This window comes from Arachis ipaensis, chromosome B08 (assembly GCF_000816755.2).
Source record: "Arachis ipaensis cultivar K30076 chromosome B08, Araip1.1, whole genome shotgun sequence".
NCBI classification, from domain to species: Eukaryota; Viridiplantae; Streptophyta; class Magnoliopsida; order Fabales; family Fabaceae; genus Arachis; species Arachis ipaensis.
Window position 1 is genome coordinate 33,134,621 of NC_029792.2, and position 14,307 is coordinate 33,148,927.

General features: G+C 36.9%; 1 long non-coding RNA gene across 1 annotated transcript; it reads right to left on the reverse strand.

The window, feature by feature from the left end:
• On the reverse strand, nucleotides 8,585–11,279 carry LOC107612280. Its single transcript, XR_001613672.2, has 3 exons — nucleotides 11,220–11,279; nucleotides 9,055–9,113; nucleotides 8,585–8,719 (listed from the first exon to the last, which is right to left on the reverse strand). It is a non-coding gene; the product is annotated as an uncharacterized LOC107612280 (long non-coding RNA).

Sequence of the window (14,307 nt, forward strand, 5' to 3'; positions counted from 1 at the left end):
TATAGTTCATATGAATGGGTAAAAAGTGAGCCGACTTCGTCAGTCGGTCCACAATCACCCAGACAGTATCAAAACCGGCGCTAGTTCTCGACAGTCCCGTTACAAAGTCCATTGCAATGTTCTCCCGTTTCCATTGCAGAACCTCTAAAGGTTGCAAAGTCTCGGAAGGTCTCTGGTGTTCAATTTTTACTTTCTGACAAGTTAAGCACTTTGAAACATGTTCCACCACATCATTCTTCATACCAGGCCACCAGAACATAGCTTTTAAATCTTGATACATCTTGGTGCTTCCCGGATGAATAGAAAACTCGCTTTTATGTGCTTCCCTTAAGATGTCTTGCCGTAAGGTCCTAACATCTAGTACATAGATTCTGCTCTTGAACCCCTATAACCCATCATCATCCTATGATACCCTCCATCGCTTGCCTTGCTCAATTGCCGGCAATACCTTCTGCAATTCCTTCTTGTCCTGTTGAGCTTCTTTAATCCTGGACTTAAAGTCACTCAAAATTCGCAATTGACTCAAGCACAGAGTTCCAGACATTTCTTGAACTCCCAAATTCAAGCCCTCGAATGCTTTAAGTAACTCCTCTTCTATAAGCATCATCCAAGAAGCACACAACGATTTTCGACTTAGAGCATCCGCCACAACATTTGCTTTCCCTAGATGGTAATTTAGCTCAAAGTCGTAGTCTTTCAGTAACTCCATCCACCTCCTCTGCTGCATATTAAGCTCTTTTTGATCAAAGAGGTATTTCAATCTCTTGTGATCAGAGAAAACTCAGAACTTAACCCCATATAGGTAATGGCTCCACACCTTCAGTGCAAATACAACCGCAGCAAGTTCTAGGTCATGCGTTGGGTAGTTAACTTTGTGAGGTCTCAACTATCGTGAGGCATACGCCACCACATTTTGGTGTTGCTTCAACACACACCCCAGTCCCTTTAGTGAGGCATCACAATACACCTCAAATGGTTCTTTTGGTTTAGGCAACACCAATACAGGTGCAATGGTCAACTTTTGCTTCGGCGCTTGAAAACTCTCCTCGCATTCAGAAGTCCAGACAAATGGCACATCTTTGCGGGTTAACTTCGTCAATGGCAAAGCTATTTGAGAAAAGCCTTTGATAAATCTCCGATAATAGCCAGCTAAGCCTAGAAAACTCCTTATCTCAGTTACTGAGGTCGGTCGTCCCCACTCCATTACTGCTTCCACCTTAGAAGGATCTACTGCTATTCCCTGTTTACTCACTACATGGCCAAGGAACTTCACTTCACTCTTCCAGAACTCGCATTTAGATAACTTGGCATACAATTTTCTCTCCTTCAGGATTTGTAACACAATTTGCAAGTGTTCAGTATGCTCTTCCTCGGTCTTAGAATAAATTAGTATGTCATCAATGAAGACAACAACGAACTTATTTAAGAATGGACGAAAGATTCTGTTCATGTAATCCATGAACACCGTAGGAGCGTTCGTCAACCCAAAAGACATTACAGTGTACTCGTAATGACCATAACGAGCCCTGGAAGCGGTCTTAGGGATGTCTTTATCTCTTACCCTTATCTGATGATAACCAGATCGCAAATCAATCTTAGAGAAAACTCTGGCTCCTTGTAATTGATCCATGAGATCGTCAATCCTTGGCAGTGGATACTTATTCTTTATTGTGACCTTATTCAGTTGCTTGTAATATACATAGAGATGCATACTTTCGTCTTTCTTCTTCTCCAGTAACATCGGTGCTCCCCACGGAGAAACACTTGGTCGGATAAAGCGTTTACCCATTAAATCTTCTAGTTGAGCCTTAAGCTCGACCATCTAAAGGCGACATTCTATAAGGAGCAATCGAGATCGGACCTGCTCCAGGCACCAACTCAATCACAAATTCAACCTCTCAGGAAGGAGGAAATTCATCAATGTCGTTCGAAAACACTTCGAGAAATTAAAAAACAATCGGAATCTGCTCTAAGCTTTGTTCCTTCCCCAAAACACCCGCAGTTAACAGTGTAATGGTACAGAATTCAAAGTCCACAAACTAATCGGCAAGTGCACCGGGTCGTACCAAGTAATAGCTCAAGTGAATGAGGGTCAATCCCACAAGGATTGATGGACTAAGAAATAATGGTTAAGTGATTCACTTAGTTAGACAAACAGATAAGAGTGTTGAGAGTTCAAATGCATCAAACAGTAATTCAGAGAATCAGAAAACAAAGTAGTAAATTGAGGTGAAATATATAAGGAGAAAACAGTTAAGGTTTCAGAGATATCTATCTTCTAGATTGACTTTTCTTATTAACTATTTTAATCATGCAAGATTCAATTTATGGCAAACTATATGGGACTAAATCCTAATTCCTTAGACCTTTTTAGTCTCCTCTAACTTTTATCAACCGCCAATTCCTTGGTCACTTGATTCCAATTAGAGGGTGAAGTTCAATTCTAGTTTATATGCCACAGAAACCCTAATTACCCAAATATAAGAGGATTATATGTCACGTATCCTGTTAAGTCCATATAATTAGAAATATAGGAAAAAATTATTTTCAAGCTGTTGTTCAAGTAAATAGCTTTTCCAAGTTATATAAGAACTCAATTAGAACAAGGGTCATACTTCCGTTCCACCCAAATTCATAAGATAAAGAACAAAAACAATTCTTGAAATAGAAATCAGTACATGAATTAAAATAGAAAAATAATAGTATCAATCCATACAATAGACAGAGCTCCTAACCTTAACAGTGGAGATTTAGCTGCTCATGGTTCAGAGAGAAAACTAGGATTCAGAAAAATTATAAATTACGGAATGAGGTAGAAGAGAAGAGAACCTGAAGGGCTGATTCTTTTCCCTTTTATATCTAATCCTAATTAATTAATGTAAATTATATTTCTTAAAACTAAATAATATCTTTTCCTATTTTTAAATAAAATAAAGTTTAATCAGAATTAAATAAGGATCTTCGTGGCTTTGCAATTTAGACGTGGGGACCATTTTGCTTCTTAGTGTTGGCGCCTAACTGGGAGTGGAGTGGTCGGCCACCTAACCTGAGAAATCTCAAGTTAGGTGCCACCTTGGCAGAATTCCATTAATGCTTTCCCTTGTCCTGGCGCTAACTTGGTAAAACCCAAGTTAGGTGCCACTTGTGCTGCCTTGGATTCATGGATTATGTTCATCTTGGTGCCTAACTTGAGAAACCTAGAGTTTGGCGCCACCCTTGCTGAGTTTATGGAGAAGAAGTATGGACTATTATACATCGTTGAAAAGCTCTAAAAGTTAGCTTTCCAACGCCATGAGAATCACATCAATTGGACCTCTGTAGCTCAAATTATTTAGGTTAAAGTGCAGGGAGATTAGGGTTGATAGCATCATTCTCTTTCTTCTCTTTTTCTACAGAAAGTCCATCAAATCCATCCAAATGCTACCTGAAATAAATAGAATTGCACACGACTCAAAGTAGCATACATGGTGGCTAAAAGATAATTAATTCTTGATTAAACTTAACAATTTGAATGCAAATTCACTAGGAAAAGATAGGAAAGATGCTCACGCATCACAACACCAAACTTGAATTGTTGCTTGTCCTCAAGCAACCAAAACTGATACAGGTTTCAGATGTGAATTTGCATGAGAAGCGAGTATTCAATTAAGCTGCTGTCTCTCCTTAAAGTGGAGTTTATATACTGCAATTCTGAATAGAGTTAGCATCTCACTATCCTTTGAATCTAAGGAATGTCACTGTCATTCGGGATTAGAATCTGGATAGTATTATTAATTTTCTGGCCTTTTTACTTCGGATTAATCCTTGAAAATAGCAAATTTTCTTTTATCCTTCTTCTTTGGTGCTTTGCACTTTGAGCCTAGCCGTGACTTTAAATGTTTTGTCTAAAGTTTTACTTGACACAACTACACCACAAGCACTTAACTGGGGAACTCTCTTTAAGTTATGATTTTTTTTGTTAATTACTTCCAGACAGTGGTGCTCAAAGCCTTTGGCATACTCTGTTATATGCATTTGATCTCGACTCTTGGTGCTCTATCTCAAGGATCACTTGACACATTTACACCACAAGTATATGACTAGGAAAACAACTCTTTGAGCTTTTAATCATATTTGACCTTCCTAGTCATTGATGCTTAGAGCCTTGGACCTTGCTTTTCTTTATTTTCTTTTTGCTGTTTCTTTTACTTCAATGATTAATTTCTTATTTAATTCAAAAAATTCATAATAGTTCTCTAAATTTCTGTTCCTCATGCATCAACATCTTTTGATTCAAATTCAAATATGCACTGTTTACATTATCCATTCAGAATCACAAATAATACCACCACATTTAAGTAAATAAGATTACTGTTAAATATAAACTCAATTTCTCATGCAATACATCACTTCTTTTCTTTTTCTTTGGATTCAAGCTCAGTGAGTGGTACATAAGACAGCACAAAATTAAAAATAGCAAAATTAAACTAGAACCTAGGAATGAAAACAACTAAAGATCATGCAGACATTCAAGTAAAATAGGAAAAAACAGGAATATAACATAATAAGAATGGAAGGAGATATAGAATGAAAGGAACTCAACCACCTCAGTTATCCTACTGGTCGTCTCATTCTTCAGGCTGTGCTCCTCGGTGAAGATGATTCGCCTCCCTTTGGTGTCATTAAAATAAACGGAAAAGCCACAAGCGAAGCGACAACACCAAATTTAAAAGTTTTCTTGTCCTCAAGCAAAGAAAAATTGAAAACAGGAAGGGATATAAAAGTGCACGGATGAGTAAAACAAGCAGAATAGGTGGGAGTTTTCTACCTGGGGCTGGGGCTGTGCTTTTCTGAGAGCTTGGAAAAGTAAAAGGAGGAGGTGGGAGAACACGTGATCCAACTACTAGGACCCATGGCTCTCACATACTCAGTCAAACTGCTCAACTGATGACTAAATTGATCTATCTGTGAGTTACTGGTGTTGAGATCCTCACGCAAGGATTCAACAGTCTGTTGTTACTCTCTTTTCTCCCTTTGGTAGTGGTCTTCAAGCTCTCTATATTTAGCAGCATGTTGTTCAGCTTCCCTATTGAGTATTATGATTCATTCTCTAAGATCCAAAACATCAGTGCTGGTGGTCGTGGTTGGCCTATCAACTCATGGAAGAGTCCCTTACCTCACCCATGCCATATACCCTACCTCTTCGTTTTGTACCCACTGGATTAAGGCTTACCAAAGCATAACCAAATAACCAATTCAATCATATCTACATATGCAGAGAATTTGGATATAAAATAAGCAAGAAAATTCGTGCAGAACCATACTACTAATGATATACCTCATGAAAATCCAGAAGAACTGCAGTGAAGTTCATAAACAAAGCTAGTATTGAAAATCATAAAATCGATGCAACTTCAGGAGATGTATGTAAGTTTTGATAACTAAAGGGAAGGGAAGAATAAACAATCAGAATGCAAGGGAATAGCTTGAATAAACAATTGGTACCTAAACAAAAAATTAACTAAAGAACAAATTCTTTACTTCTATATGTGGTAGTTTTCTCTTTTTCATGTCAGCCTCACGATTTTTTTTTTCTTTTTTTGTCATTTCTATATATTTTCCAGTTTCCTTCACTCTTCCCTTAGCTAATTAATCAGTATCTTCATCAATCATTTGAAAGTATCATATTTTCATCATCCACATTGAAGTGAACACTAATATCATTAACGCTTCCTTGTATAGTTGTATATTTTCACATACCAATTACCAGGTAAATGACACAATGGAAACACTTATTTATTTTTATTTTTTTCTAAATCTAATATCTAATAATTAGTAGGAATTATAAAGCAGGCTATCTACTGTGTCCTTTCTATGTATAGTGCATGCAAATACATATTATTTATTTTATCAATTTATATTAAAATTTTGGAACATAACATTTGCAACTGTCACCATTCACTGATTGACATTTGAGATCATTTCTATTAAACAACTTTCAGAACAGCAAATATCATAGTAAAGAGTGTCTATAAGCAACTTACCAAGCGTAACTTCGCTTCTGGAAAGGTGGTGCCTCCTGCAGTGTAAAGGGAAGTACCTCGAGTCGATTTCCTGGCAGCTGTATTTCTCGCCTGTAATTGTCTATAGGCATCAATGTTCCAACGTCTCATCAATTCACCAAGAACTTCTGGTGGGATCCAATATGGACGGGCACCTTTTTTACGAATGGCATGGAGCATACCTCGCAAGCGCTTGGCAGCGCTAAATCTCCAAGCTTGATAGATATCATCCTCTTCTGTATCAATAATGTCAAAGCATTTCTATTTTAAAAAAATCATTGGAATAAAATTTAGCCTCTGAACAGATACAAATTTATTTTGCTGACAAATAAATAACAAGTAATGTTGAGTTTAACAAGTAATAATAATCTAAAGATATCAGAATTCTCTCTAATAGCAAAAGATATCAGAATTCTTTTATAAAGGAAGAAACTCGCGTCTTTAATGTAATTAATTATTCATGAATGCATTCAAAACAAATCCTATAAGGAGGATTAAAACTATCCTTGTCTGTCAAATTATTATTAAGTTAATAACAAAAGGTACAGTACATATAGTACCCTTGGTCGGAGCAGTCGTGTCGGATGATGACCCAACGAGAGAGTATGGATCCAAGTCAAGGGGCTGACCAGTAGAAAGCCTAGGCCTCCCCTTTTGGCCTCGGCCACAGCCACGGCCACGGCCACGGCCACGGCCACGACCACGACCGCGATCTCTGTCTCTACCAACGATATCCTGTACACATTAAAATAAGCAAGTTATTATCCATACTAGTTAAAGTAAAATGCAATTAAAGTAAAATCAGCTAGTAGTGTCATCAGCTAGTAGTAAAATGCTTTTGCGGATTTGAATTCAGTAAAGAGTAGGAAGAGTAGGAAGAGTAGGAAGGAAAATGCATAGGAAGGAAGAGTAGGAAAATGAGAGGAAAATGCATGTTTCAAAGTTTAAAGGAATCAATGGCTGTAGGATTTTTTTACAGCATATACTAACCCTGCAGTGCCAGCTCATTGAAGTAGCAGCAGCAAGAGGAGTATTAGCAAATATGCAATTAAAGTAAAATCAGCTAGTAGTGTCATCAGCTAGTAGTAAAAAGCAGCGTGGTTTGGATGATATGCCACAAATGAGTGAAATTGGGTAAAGAATATAGCAGAAGCAGATTTTTCTTTAATGGCAGATTTTTCTGCGATTTCGGTGATGCCACAACATATGAGGGGCAGTACTCATTGATGCATACAACCTTTGTAGCCTTGGAATCAATGGCAAATAATGCATTCTTTTATATGGCACCTCTTTATTTTTTCCCTTCCTAGGCTTAAATTTCTGCTTCCCACAAAATTTACATTGTCTAAGATCTTTGTCCTCTTTGTAATATATCATACAACCATTGACACAACAATCTATCTTAACCTCCTTAAACCCAAGTTGGGAAACAATTTTCTTAGCTTCATAGTAATTAGCAGGAATTTCATTTGGAGTTGTTTGCATTTCTCTAAACAAAGTTGCCCATTGGTCAAAAGATCCCTGGGATTGGTTTCCCTCTGATTTTATACTCAGCATCCTACTGGCAAGTGATAATCGTGAATGGATACAATTTTTCCACAAGGGTTTACTAACTGAATCTAAGAGGTCATAAAATCTCTTAGCATCTCGATTTGGTTCCTCCACTGTTGGTTGCATGTACATGTGAAACTCAGGTTGCAAAGCATCAACAACCATCTCATGATAACGATCAAAATTTTCTTCCCATGTAACACCATCTAATTCAGAGCTACTTTCAATGTCTTCTTCTATCCTAATCTGATTCTCTGTGGGTATCTCTTCTCCATGCTCTGTCCAAACCCAATAATTAGGTTTAAACCCATGAGTATATAGATCAATCTTAATGTCGATCAACTGTTTAAACGTCCCACATTGACATCTGCATATAGACACCTAACTAAACCTCCTCTGAGAAATTCATGAGTTCTAGTACACACATCAACAAATTCATTTACCCCTTTAATAAAACTGGGTTTAAGACCCCACCTCTGATCATACGTTCTATCATACATCCAACTTCGGTTATGGTTTTCCATTATTAATGAATTTAATTTCCTACATATCAAAGGGATAATATTCACCTTTTAATTTTTTTATTCAACGAGAAACCACAACAAATAAAAATCTTATCATCAATATAATTTATACTTTCACTATGAATAGTTTACACAAACAAGCATACATAAGTAAGTATAGATAAGCATGCATAATAATTTAACAGAGATAATAAAGATAAAGATAAAGATAAAATAAAACTCAATAATTTAACAGAGATAATAAATAAATAAAAAAGTAGAAGGTTAAACCTTGAATAGCTTTTCTGGGAGTCTTAAACTCTACCAATACTTTGTGATAGTGTATATGCTGAATAAGTAAGTATAGATAAGCATGCATAATAATTTAACAGAGATAATAAAGATAAAGATAAAGATAAAGATAAAATAAAACTCAATAATTTAACAGAGATAATAAATAAATAAAAAAGTAGAAGGTTAAACCTTGAATAGCTTTTCTGGGAGTCTTAAACTCTACCAATACTTTGTGATAGTGTATATGCTGAAGAACCAAATACTCCACTATTGTTTCTTTGATCAAAAGATTCTATTGACCCACACCACTACAGTTCCCACTATGAAATGCTGCATAGAAATATCAAATATTGCAAAAGAGTATATCAGAATCTTAAGTTCGGTAGCAAAAAATTGAATATTCTTTCAATATTGATGATTCCTCATACTTCACAAAGAAGCAGAAAACTAACTAAGCTCCAAGAAGCTAAACCAAAAAACAGAATCAGTTAGTAACAAAATGCTTAATCAGTAACCAAATTTCAAATTTCAACAAACTTAAACCTAGCTAACAAGAAATCAAGCAAGCAATCAACACATGAAGAATAAGCAGAAGTTGGCAATTGCTAATACCTGAGCTGAAATTACAGCAAGCAGTAATTGAAGAAATGAAAAGGGTAGTGTACCTGGTCATAGGAAACCCTAACTTTGCAGCACCAGAGAGAGAGGGAATCTTTTAAGAAAGCTGCTTCAAATGTTTATGCTGTTGTTAGAAAATCAAAATATAAAGTTAGGAACAGGGAATCATTGCAATCTATAGATATAACTCTAAATGTTTGAGAAGAAATAGAAGTCACGTTAAAATACTATATAAACTATAAGGTATTGAAACAATAGAAAAATAATTATTTTAATATTTTTATATTTTTGTCTTGAGACTATTATTAATAAAAATGAGGATGGAATCCAGAGAGCCAATAGATTTGTGCCAGATTTCAAAAGGAAAACAGAACAATCTGAAGAAGAATCTATTTGAGGCTATAATGTACTTTGGAAACATCTATTTTTATGTAAAACAACAATTCTCCACCAGCTAGTAACTAGTGATAGTAATTCCAGCAGTGAGATATTGGTGCATACACAAGGTTTACAACCACTTCGATTTCGATTTCGATTTCTATTTTCAGTAGTTTCAACATTAAGACAGGAATAACGATGTCGATAAGCCCATTCTTGATTTCACTATTCAGTTCAAAATATCTTAAAAGGACACTAAAAATAAAAAGAAAAATCAAACTGGTAATTAGCATGTGAGCCCTTTTTTATTGGGCAGGCCTAAGCAAAACTCATGAAACGGTTAGGTTGACATGGGTTCTGTAAAATGGCACACTACCGCACCACATTCGTCGAGCCACATGCTGATCGAAGTAATTTTTGGTCGACGGCCAGTCTGTGAGGCAGGCAGGCATATAGTTCCGATCAAAATCTTGATTGTGTCATACACAACTAAACTGTTTAATTATAGAGAACAGTCCACTAATGACCATTGTTATGGATCTTATCTATTAATCATAAATTAATGCATGCAATTTAGAGACATTGAAATATAGCTAGCAAGTTGAACTAATACCATAAGCACCATAATCTAAAACTAAACAGTGTAGTAATAGTACCAGAAAATATAATTGATCAAGGTAAATAGATTAAATAAAATCAAAACTCGAGCCATGACATTTTATTTGAAAACTTTTAATGATCAACAAATAAGTTAGCAATATTTATTTGTAATAAGATAGAACTGGAAGAAAGATGATAGTATGTGTTCCTAAATGTCCTTCCATTTCTATACATCCAAAGTAAAAGTACATGATAATAATAACAAAGGTGACAACTTCCACTTTTATAAAAATGAGATGGTGTATGTAGTTGGCAACAAGAAGAAGGCCAGATATAGCTAGCAGATTCACATGCAGCTGTAAATTCAAATTGGGGTTCAGAAAAACAGTGAAGTCTTATCTCTATCTATCCTTAATTATGGCTTACAAGTAATTAAGAGAACAACAATATACTATAGTGCTTATGATAAATAACTCAACAGTTTGTAGTTATAATTAACCAAAAAACTGGCTCTCTATAATGGGAAAGGACAAGTGAAAAACATGGCAATTGAAAAAGAAAGGAAGGGTAAAGTAAATGAAGTGCAAAGAATAGAAGCAAAATCAAAAAGAAAGGCCTGAGACTAAGACAAGTACTACTTTTTTTTTAAATATGGCAATGGCAATAGCAATGGGCATGCACTGAAATATTTATTTTTATTATTATAACAATATGAATACTATTTTTGTTTAGAAAAAAAGAAAAGAGAGAATCAGAAATCACATAAGTATATTGCTAGCTATCCTATTAGTAGTGAATATAAGTAGTGAAACCTCTTTTTGTCTTTACTTTATTATTGCTAGCAATCCTATTAGCTACCACAGTCACTACTACTTAACAAATAAATAGTAATGCTGTGACGTTGAGTAATGCTGATCTAGTCACGAGGAAGTTGTGAAGTTAGCATTAGCAGTATCACCATAATGTAAAGCCTATACTGATCAGACATGGAAATTAAATAAAAAATTCCATTCAGGCATTTCTTTGAACATGTGGTGCGCAGAGTTCAAAATAGTAAATTTCAATTCAATCTAAGCAACATTCAACCCAGTAATTTCAGAAAGATACAGCCAACAACAATTTCAGTCCAGAAACACAAGTTTTAACAAACCTAAGCCTAACCAAAATTTTTAAAAACAGAATAAAAAAGCAGTGAAAATAAAGAAAAGAAAGACAGGAAATAGGGGAAGGGAACCTGCATTGATGAAAGGAGGAAGAAGAACGGAGAGGCGGTGGGGTGGTGGTGATGTCGCAGTGGCACAGAAGGTCGCCGCTGTTGGTGGTTGCTTGTCGGTGCTTGAAAATGTGGACAGAGGGTGACTCCACGAACAGGGTTGTCGCACGCAGGAACGAAAAAATGGAGAAATGGGGAAGAAAGAGAAGAAGGAAGAGAGAGAGGGTAGGCGATGGTGGTCGCCGGTGGTGGTGTCGGACGGAGGCGGTGTTGAAGAGAAAGCGAATTCAACCAAAGGATACCTAGAATACCTAGCGAAGTCAGCCAAAGAATACCTAGCTTGAATTTGGGGAAGTATGCGTTTCTGAACTTTGGAAGCGGGAGTTGACGCGAGAACATGTGTTTTTAGTGATAAAATTCGACGGCTGACGTTAGGATTTTTGCCAGTAAAGAATTTCATAAAAACATTCGCGTTATAGATATAGTCTCTAAACCGACAGAAATCCCTTCGTACAAACGTTTTGGTTGTCACGAAAATGCCTTCAGATGGGAAGCAACAGTAACATAAATTAAAGAGAGCAATCATAAGTCTGAAATACCTCAAAATATATTAAAATAGAAAATCAATCATAAAGAGTCATAAACAAAAGTGAGAAAATAAATAAAAAGAACATTAAACATGGGATTGAGAGTCACTCCTAAAACTAAGAGAAGTCTAAAATCCTAATCCTAAGAGAGAGGAGAGAACCTCTCTCTCTAAAAACTACATCTAAAACATGAAAAGTGAATTTGAAAGCCTATTTATGAATGAATGTATTCCCCCACTTTATAGCCTCTAATATGTGTTTTCTGGGCCGCAAACTGGGTCGAAAACAGCCCGGAAATCGCTGGAGAAGAATTCAAACACGCTGATTTCCGTCACTGCGACGCGGCCGCATGGAGCACACGGTCGCGTCACCTAGCGTAAAGGCAACGATGGCATATTATATATCAAATCGAAGCCCCGAACGTTAGCTTTTCAACGCAACTAGAACCGCGTCGTTTGGACCTCTGTAGCTAAATTTATAGCCGTTTGAGTGCAAAGAGGTCAGGCTGGACATCTTAGCAATTTCTCCAACTTCTTGTATTTCTTCCACTTTTGCATGCTTCTTTTCCATCCTCTGAGCCATTCCTGCCCTGTAATCTCTGAAATCACTTAACACACAAATCAAGGCATCTAATGGTAATAAGAGAAGATTAATAATTAGCAATTTGAAGGCCAAAGAAGCATGTTTTCAATCAAAGCACATAATTAGGAAGGCAAATGTAGAACCATGGAAATAGTATGAATAAGTGGGTGATGAGCGGATATTTTATACGCTTTTTGGGGTTAATTTCATATAGTTTTTAGTGTGTTTTAGTTAGTTTTTAGTTTATTTTCAGTAGTTTCTAGGCAAAATTCATATTTCTAGACTTTACTATGAGTTTGTGTGTTTTTCTGTGATTTCAGGTATCTTCTGGCTGAAATTGAGGGAGCTGAGCAAAAATCTGATTCAGGCTGAAAAAGGACTGCTAATGCTGTTGGATTCTGACCTCTCTGCATTCAAAGTTGATTTTCTGGAGCTACAGAACTCCAAATGGCGCGCTTCCAATTGCGTTGGAAAGTAGACATCCAGGGCTTTCCAGAAATATATAATCATCCATACTTTGCTCAAAAATAGAGGACGTAAACTGGCGTTCAACGCCAGTTCCATGTTGCTGTTTGGCGTCCAGCGCAGAAACAAGTTACAAGTTGGAGTTCAACGCCAGAAAAGGATCCAAAGCTGGCGTTGAACGCCCAAAACAGCCCTATGCACGTGATTAGCTTAATTCTCAGCCCCAGCACACACCAAGTGGGCCCCAGAAGTGGATTTCTGCACCATCTATCATAGTTTTTTCATTTTCTGTAAACCTAGGTTACTAGTTTAGTATTTAAACAACTTTTAGAGGTTTATTTCGCATTTGATGACATTTTAGATCTGAACTTTGTATCTTTTGACGGCATGAGTCTCTAAACTCCATTGTTGGGGGTGAGGAGCTCTGCTGTGCTCGATGAATTAATGCAAGTATTTCTGTTTTCATTTAAACATGCGTGTTCCTATCTAAGATATCCATTCGAACTTCAATATGAATGTGATGAACGTGACAATCATCATCATTCCTCCACGAACGCGTGCCTGACAACCACTTACGTTCCACCATAAAATGAATGAATATCTCTTAGATCTCTTAATCGGAATCTTCGTGGTATAAGCTAGATTGATGGCAGCATTCAAGAGAATCCGGAAAGTCTAAGCCTTGTCTGTGGTATTCCGAGTAGGATTCAGGGATAGAATGACTGTGATGAGCTTCAAACTCGCGAGTGCTGGGCGTAGTGACAGACGCAAAAGGATAGTAAATCCTATTCTGGTACGACAGAGAACCTGCAGATGATTAGCCGTGCGGTGACAGCGCACCTCAGAGTTTCTGGCACAGTTTTTACAAATTGCTGACATAGTACATGATAAGGAAGTAGATCAGGATGTCTACAGACTATTACTATTTCCATTTGCTGTAAAAGACCAAGCCAAGAGGTGGTTAAATAACCAACCTAAGGCTAGCATAAGGACATGGAAACAGCTGACAAAAAAATTCCTGAATCAATACTTTCCTCCAAAACGGATGACACAGCTAAGGCTAGACATCCAAGGCTTTAAACAAGGAGATAATGAATCCCTTTATGATGCTTGGGAGAGATACAGAGAGATGCTACGAAAATGCCCCTCTGAAATGTTTTCAGAGTGGGTTCAGTTAGACATCTTCTATTGTGGGCTTACAGAAAGAGCTCAGATCTCTTTAGATTGCTCAGCTGGTCGACCATGCTCAGGACTGGCGTTCAACGCCAGAAACAAGCAAGGATCTGGCGTTGAACGCCCAAAAGAAGCACAATTCTGGCGTTCAAACGCCAGGAACAGATGAGGAGCTGGCGTCTAACATCACTCCAGCCTCTAACTCTGGCACTCAATTGCTAGTGAGGGATCAGACACACACAAGTGCTGATGACAACCCATCTAAAAAGGCTTCCTCAACCACTTCTGTAGGAAATAAACTT